This window comes from Papio anubis, chromosome 7, assembly GCF_008728515.1.
Source record: "Papio anubis isolate 15944 chromosome 7, Panubis1.0, whole genome shotgun sequence".
In the NCBI taxonomy this organism is placed as follows: domain Eukaryota; kingdom Metazoa; phylum Chordata; class Mammalia; order Primates; family Cercopithecidae; genus Papio; species Papio anubis.
In genome coordinates, this window is record NC_044982.1 from 14,319,625 (window position 1) to 14,326,454 (window position 6,830).

At 48.9% G+C, this 6,830-nt stretch overlaps 1 non-coding gene across 1 annotated transcript; it reads right to left on the reverse strand.

Annotated features, from left to right (window-relative positions):
- Positions 1 to 236: 236 nt before the first annotated feature.
- On the reverse strand, positions 237 to 339 carry LOC116276019. Its single transcript, XR_004185479.1, has one exon. It is a non-coding gene; the product is annotated as a U6 spliceosomal RNA (small nuclear RNA).
- Positions 340 to 6,830: the final 6,491 nt, after the last annotated feature.

Genomic DNA, 6,830 nt, shown 5'->3' on the forward strand with positions numbered 1-6,830 from the left:
CGGCCTCCCAGATTCAAACACTTCTCCTGCCTCAGCCTCTGGAGTAGCTGGGATTACAGGCATGTCCACACCTGGCTAACTTTTGTATTTTTAGTAGAGATGGGGTTTCACCATGTTGGCCAGGCTGGTCTCAAACTCCTGAGCTCATGATCCACCTGCCTTGGCCTCCCAAAGTGCTGGGATTACAGGCGTAAGCCACCACGCATGGCCAAGAATTTTTTTTAAGAACATTTTAAAAATATATGGAATACTTCACGAATCTGTGTGTCATCCTTGCATAGGACCATGCTAAGCTTCTCTGCATTATTCCAAGTTTGGTATATGTGCTGCCAAAGTGACAATTTTGTGCCTGCTGCTGCCACCTCCACCACCCGACCCCAGGCAACCTTATCTAACCTCCTACATCTCAGCTTCCTCATCTGTAAAATGGGCAAATGGGGATAATAATAACGACTTCTGAGGGTTAAAAGAGGTAAATGCATAAAAAACACTTTCCTGTGTCTGATACATAACGTCTTGATAAATGGTCACTATTATTATTTTAAATGGTTTTTCAAATCCATTTTCCCCTTAGGCCAGATTTGCAATTATTTCCAGCAGGAAACAGGTTTCATTGTCTGCCCTGCCCATAACTCTCTTCTCAGAACTTGCTTCTCCAAAGGGCAAGCTGTAAGACCCTTCCCCTGTCCCCACTACCTGGCCTGTCCTGGCCACCCTGATGGGACAGGAAGTCTGATTCAAGTGAGCTGATGGGGTTAAGTTCTCTCAATAGTTTAACCTAAGAGGCCACCGAGTTTAGTGAATTGGTAAGAAAGAATGCACTGGACTTACATGGTCTCAAGGAGTCTCGGTCTGACCCAGTTGACACCCTGTGGAGTCAAAGTCACCCAGAAGTTAGGGGAGCAGAAACAACGTGTGATCTGGTTTGCAGAGGTGGGTGGAGCTCAGAGAGGCAGCGAAGATGAGGACAGTTCGCGGGAGGCCTACCTGTGCTTCCTCAACTAACTCCATCAGATTCCCTAATCCCTTTCAAGAAAACTCCTTTTCACTTGCATTTTTTGAATGGGTTTCTATTTATTACAACCAAAATAGCCCTGACTGAAATTTACAGGCACGTCTTACCCACCAGACTGGGACACCATCTGCAGTCCTAGCACCTAGTGTGGTTCTAGATCAATAGCTGATTGTTAAGAGATGAAGGAAGGAGGGAAGGAAGGAAGGAAGGAAGGAAGGAAGGAAGGAAGGAAGGAAGGAAGGAAGGAAGGAAGGAAGGAAGGAAGGAAGGAAGGAAGGAACAAACAACACAGTCAGGCCTGTCCAGGCCCTCACCCTTTGCCAGTGTCCCTGCATTCAGCCTCAGCCAGTTCCCCTGGCCCCTGGTGGTCTTTTGGTTGGAAGAAACCTCCCCTACATGTCCCAGGATCCCAAAAGGCCGGAGGAAAAGCAGTCAGTTGAGTTACAGAGCCTGGAGTTCCCAACACACAGGGACGTCGAGAGAGAAACCGCTGATGGCCAAAACGTCATCACAGAAGACACAGTTAATCCAAGGAGGCTGGCTGTTTCCAGGGCACAGGAAAGGGCACCTGCTTTGTCGATGTGCCGAGCAATGTGCTGCGGACGCCTTACACAAGGTGTCCTGTGCAGGTCCTGAGCCTGCTGGCCCCCAGCCACTTCCCCTGCTAACCAAGCTTCCGAGCTCCCTGCTGGGTGGGTCCAGCCAATGGAGGCAGCGGTGGGAGATTGGAGGGTGAGGGACAGGGAGAAGCTGGGCTATTTCTCCTCCTCCCTCTGCCTCAGATAGCACCCCGGCAAGAGCTGTGTGTGGCCACTGGACCAGCCCCCTGGGGGTCCAGCCCCAACCTGGCAACCTGCACCCTGGGCTTCAGTAACACCACCTCCTCCCTGTAGCCCCCAGCTCGCAGTTGTGTTCCTGCTGGTCTCTGGATTGTCTCACCCTCCCTGACTTGGCCTCCAAGCTCTGCCATCACTCATGTAACCAATTCCCTGTATTAAAGTAGCTTTGTTTGAAATTCTCCAGGGGTTTCCATTCCCTGGCCAAACCCGTGTGGTTGGTATTATTTCTGGGCTGCAATGAGAAAACAAAACTGCAAGGGGAAGTAACTTGACTCTGGCTATACCGCTAGTAAGTGGCAAAGCTGCATTTGAAGCCAGCTCTGTCTGACTCGAAGGCCACGTTGCATCTGCACACCCCCTTCCACTGCCCTTGGGCAGCCATCCACCCTCTAGGGGAGCTGGCCTCAGTTCCACCTGTACCGGTGCCGTCTTAGGAAGGTCTCCTAGCCCTCCCAGGCGATTTGGCAGCTGTTGCCAGGCACGTTAAGCTCAGACACGTGGCCCCAGTCCGAAGCTCTGTTCCTAATGTTGGAAAATGTTTGCCCTGTTTCTTTCCTGCAGACTGTGAGAACAGGCTGTTCCAATGAGACTTGAAAAGCTGCCTTTGGTGGACTGACTTCCCTGTCCCCTCAAAGAATGTCAGTCCTGAGGGTCTATAATCTTCTCACTCCCAAAGTAAGAGGTGAGTTATTTTTCCCAGTGTGCTTCCCACTCCTGCCTCTGTCCCACAGGAGACTGGAGGTTCTTCTGTTTGAGAAAATGTTAAATGATCTACATCTTTAATAGTGTCTGCTGACCACAGCACCACCTGAGAGCTTGTTGAAAATATAGGACTCCACTCAGGGCCTGCAGAGTCATGGTGTGTTGTTTTGGGGGGCTTGGGGTTTTTTTTTTGGAGACAAGGTCTTGCTCTGTCACCCAGACTGGAGTGCTGTGGTGCCATCGCAGCTCACTGCAGCCTCTACCTCCTAGGCTCAGGCAATCCTCCCACCTAAGCCTCCAGAGTGGCTGGGACTACAGGTGCGTGCCACCACATTTAGCTAATAGATCAGCCTGGGTAATATAGTGAGATCCTGTCTTCACAAAAAATTTAAAATTAGCCATCATTTCTGTAGAGACAGGGTCTCACTATGTTACCCAGCCTGGTTTCCAACTCCTGGGCTCAGACAATCCTCCAGCCTCAGCCTCCCAAAGTGCTGGGATTATAGGCATGAACCACCACTCCCAGCCAGGATGTGTATTTTAACAAGATCAAGATTCTCAAATACTTCCTATGCATGCTAAAGTTGGAGAAGTGCTGCCCTTGACTAGTTTACAGATGGCTACTGGGCACCTATTATATGTAATTTCATAATAGTAATATATCTTCTGGGGGTGGTGTCAGAATTAAATGAATCAATACATTAGAACAGTGCTGGATGCACATTTATGCACACAATAAATGCAGGATGTTTTAGTATGATTATCATTATTTTTATAAATATTTGCTTGGGCCTGAAATCAAGCACTAGGAGGCTTTAAGATTAATAGAGCCAGCCGGGTGCAGTGGCTCATGCCTGTAATCCCAGCACTTTGGGAGGCCGAGGCAGATGGATCACGAGGTCAGGAAGACAAAACCATCCTGGCTAACATGGTGAAATCCCGTCTCTGCTAAAAACACAAAAAAATTAGCCAAGAGTGGTGGCGGGCGCCTGTAGTCGCAGTTACTTGGGAAGCTGAGGCAGGAGAATGGAGTGAACCCAGGAGGCGGAGCTTGCAGTGAGCCAAGATCGAGCCACTGAACTCCAGCCTGGGCAACAGAGTGAGACTCCATCTCAAATGAAAAGAAAATAAAAAAGATTAATAGAACCCTGCCTCAAGGAGCTCCCAGGTTGTCGAGAGATGTGCATAGAAACAAATAATTCTGATCAAATATAACCTGTGTTCACTTTGGGAGGTCAAGGTGGGAGGACTGCTTGAGCCCAGGAGTTCAAGACCAGCCTGGGCAACATAGTGAGACCCCATTTCTCCAAAAATAAAAATAATTAGCTGGGTATGGTGGCATCTGCCTGCAGTCCCAGCTAGTCAGGAGGGTGAGGTAGGAAGATCACTTGAGCCTGGGAGGTTGAGGCTGCTGTGAGCTATGATTGAACCACTGCACTCCAGCCTGGGCAAAGGAGCAAGACTTTGTCTCAAAAATGCGTGTGATTGTGTGTGTGTGTTTCGCCTGTGCTATAAAACTTACACACCAACCTATAGGACCTGAGGTTTAGAAAGTACTCTGTGATTTCCAAACAAGAATTCACATATGATATCATGTGAGCATAACATAATGTGGCTTTAAAAAGTAAATAACATTATTGCCTCTATAGAAATGAAATTCAGAGGGGCAATGCCCAAGCTCACACAGCGACTTGAATTCAAATCTTATAACTCCAAATCCAGTGCTCCGCCTCCTGTCCCCATCACAGCCTCCCCAAGAAAGAAGGTGTAGAGTATCAGCAGCCCTGAGAAAGTTCAAGGTGGAAGGAAAACTGGAACCAAGGACTAATGTCTGAGATGACATTGGGGTGTGCTGCTTGCTTGGTATTTGTCACTGGAGAAGGACAGTGATCAGGGTTGACACTGAAGTCGTTTTCTCTCAGAAATTACATACAAGTGGAAACGAAGCCCAGACAATCCATGGGGGTCCAGGATTATTCCTTTGGGTTTGGTTTGTTTGCTTGGATTTGGGGGTTTTCCGGCATGTCCAAGTACCCCACTGTCCAGCCAATGTTCACTTTCTGGAAAGCTGGTCTCAGGCTCCTTTTCTAACCTCGGCTGAAAAAGTTGTGTCCCCCAGTGACTCTTCACCACCCTCAGATCAAGATCAGCACACGGAACCTTTTCAGCAGACTCTCCCAGTGCTGGGTGAACAGCAGCAGTTCTCGAAGCAGGGTCCCCAGCCTGGCCACTGCAGCCTCACCTAGGAAATTGTTAGAAATGATCCCCCAACTCTGCCAAGACCTACTGAGGTGCAAACTCTAGGGTGAGCCCCCCAGCATGAGGTGTTTTAACAAGTCTTCTCTGCCATTCCTGGAGGTTTTGTAGGTGGATACAAGCGAAAGTTAACATGTATGTGAGTCACTTTAGCGTTTGAAAGCATTAACTATGGAGTTAGAATCAGGGTTCAGCCGCCCACCAGGTAGGTGACCTTGGGCAAACTCAATGATTTGGGGTTTGAGAAGCACTGGTAGGGCTGTCCTCTAGAGCTTTCTGCAACGATGAAAATGTTGTATATCTGCCGGGTCCAGTATCATAGCCCCTGGTCTCAGAGGGCTGCCAAGCACTCGAGTGTGGCTAGTATGGCTACAGAACTGAATTTCAAAATTTATTTACTTTTGATTAATTTAAATTCAAACAGCCGCACATGACTAGTGGCTACGTCATTGGACAGAGCAGGTCTAGAGGACACTCTCCCTCACCCCCAGATCACATATCAGAAACAGCACACAAATCTCCAGCAAGGTGGGAAGGTGGCAGTCCGGAGACGTATGGACAAAAGACATCAGGAAGGAGGCACTTCACTGCCAGGCCTGAGAAAAAAACCAGATCCCACTGAGGCTCAGCAGAGACTGCGGTAGGAGTGACACTCCCTAGAGACCCTTGGTCCACTTGTCCCTGAAGGTGGCTCATGAAGCCTTAGCCTCATCTCAAGGAGAGGTGCCAAAGTGGACATGTGGGGACAGACAGGTCAGAGCTGGGCAGTAGGCAGGTAGGTCACAAGCTAAAGATTCAAACAGACCAGAGAAAGGCCTCTTTCGAGAATGCAGCAAAAGAAAATAAGCATAAACTAAAGCAGGACAGATCTTGGTCTGACACAAGGAGGAATGGCCTGATAGGGTGGCTGAGACCAATCTTGCTGCAGGATGCTCCAGAGCTTCTGTCCCTGTAGAGGAAGTGTGAGGTCAGTGGAAGGGCTTGTGCATCCTAATTCCTGTTTCATTTACTAGCTGGGTGACTGTGAACAATGGGTTGACCTCCCTGGGCCGAGGTCCCTTTGTTTGCCATAGAGGAAGCAAGAAGCAGAAGATCATGGGGTGGGGACAGAATAGCAAGGCAGTTACGAGCTTGGGCTTCTGGAGGCAGCCAGATGTGGGCTTGAAACTCAATGTGGCCTCAACCAAGGGACTCACGTAAGTCCCTTGACATTTCTGTGGTTTCATTTTCTCATCTGTAAAACAAGTCGGCTATTAACAGAGGAGTCATAGAGACTAGATGGATTGCAGGACATATAACATGATGCTGGGCATATAACATGATGCTGGGCACCCAGTAGGAGCGCAGTAATTACAGAGCTCACTAAGTGTGCCAAGGCCTTTACATGGACTCACTTATTCTTTACAGCATGCCAAGGAAGCAGTCCTACTGTTATGCCCATTTTTCAGATGACAAAACTGAGGAACCGAAAGGTTATGTAACTTGTAACTTGCCCAAGGTCACCTACCTGGTGGGTGGTTGAGCCCTGAGTCCAGCTCTATACTTGATGCTTTCAAATGCTAAAGTGCCTCCCATTCCTGCTAACTTTTGTTTGTGCCCCCCCCACAAAACAACCAGGAATAGTAGAGAGGGCAATTTATTGTCACCTCGCTTTGCGACCTTGAGCCCTTGCTCCTGCCCCACCCCAGTATTCCCATCTGTGCAATAAAAGGAATAGACTAGTTGGACCTCAGTGCACTGGGAGCCGTGACAGTCTTCGGGAAGAAGTGAGGCAACTCTTTGTAGGGAGCAATTTCAATCCACTTCACCTCCCAGGCAGAGGGAGGCTGGCTCAGAAGTCCCTGGAGGCTCTTTCCAAGTTGACGGCCATATAAAGGCATGACCCCATTCTAAGGACTCAGCGGAGGTCTTTGGAAAACATCAGGAATGAGGCAGAACCTAATATTCCAGTCCAAGCTTGGCAGGTTGAGCCTAATTAGGCAAGCCCTGTCCCTCTCTGGGCCTCCCTATGCAGGCAC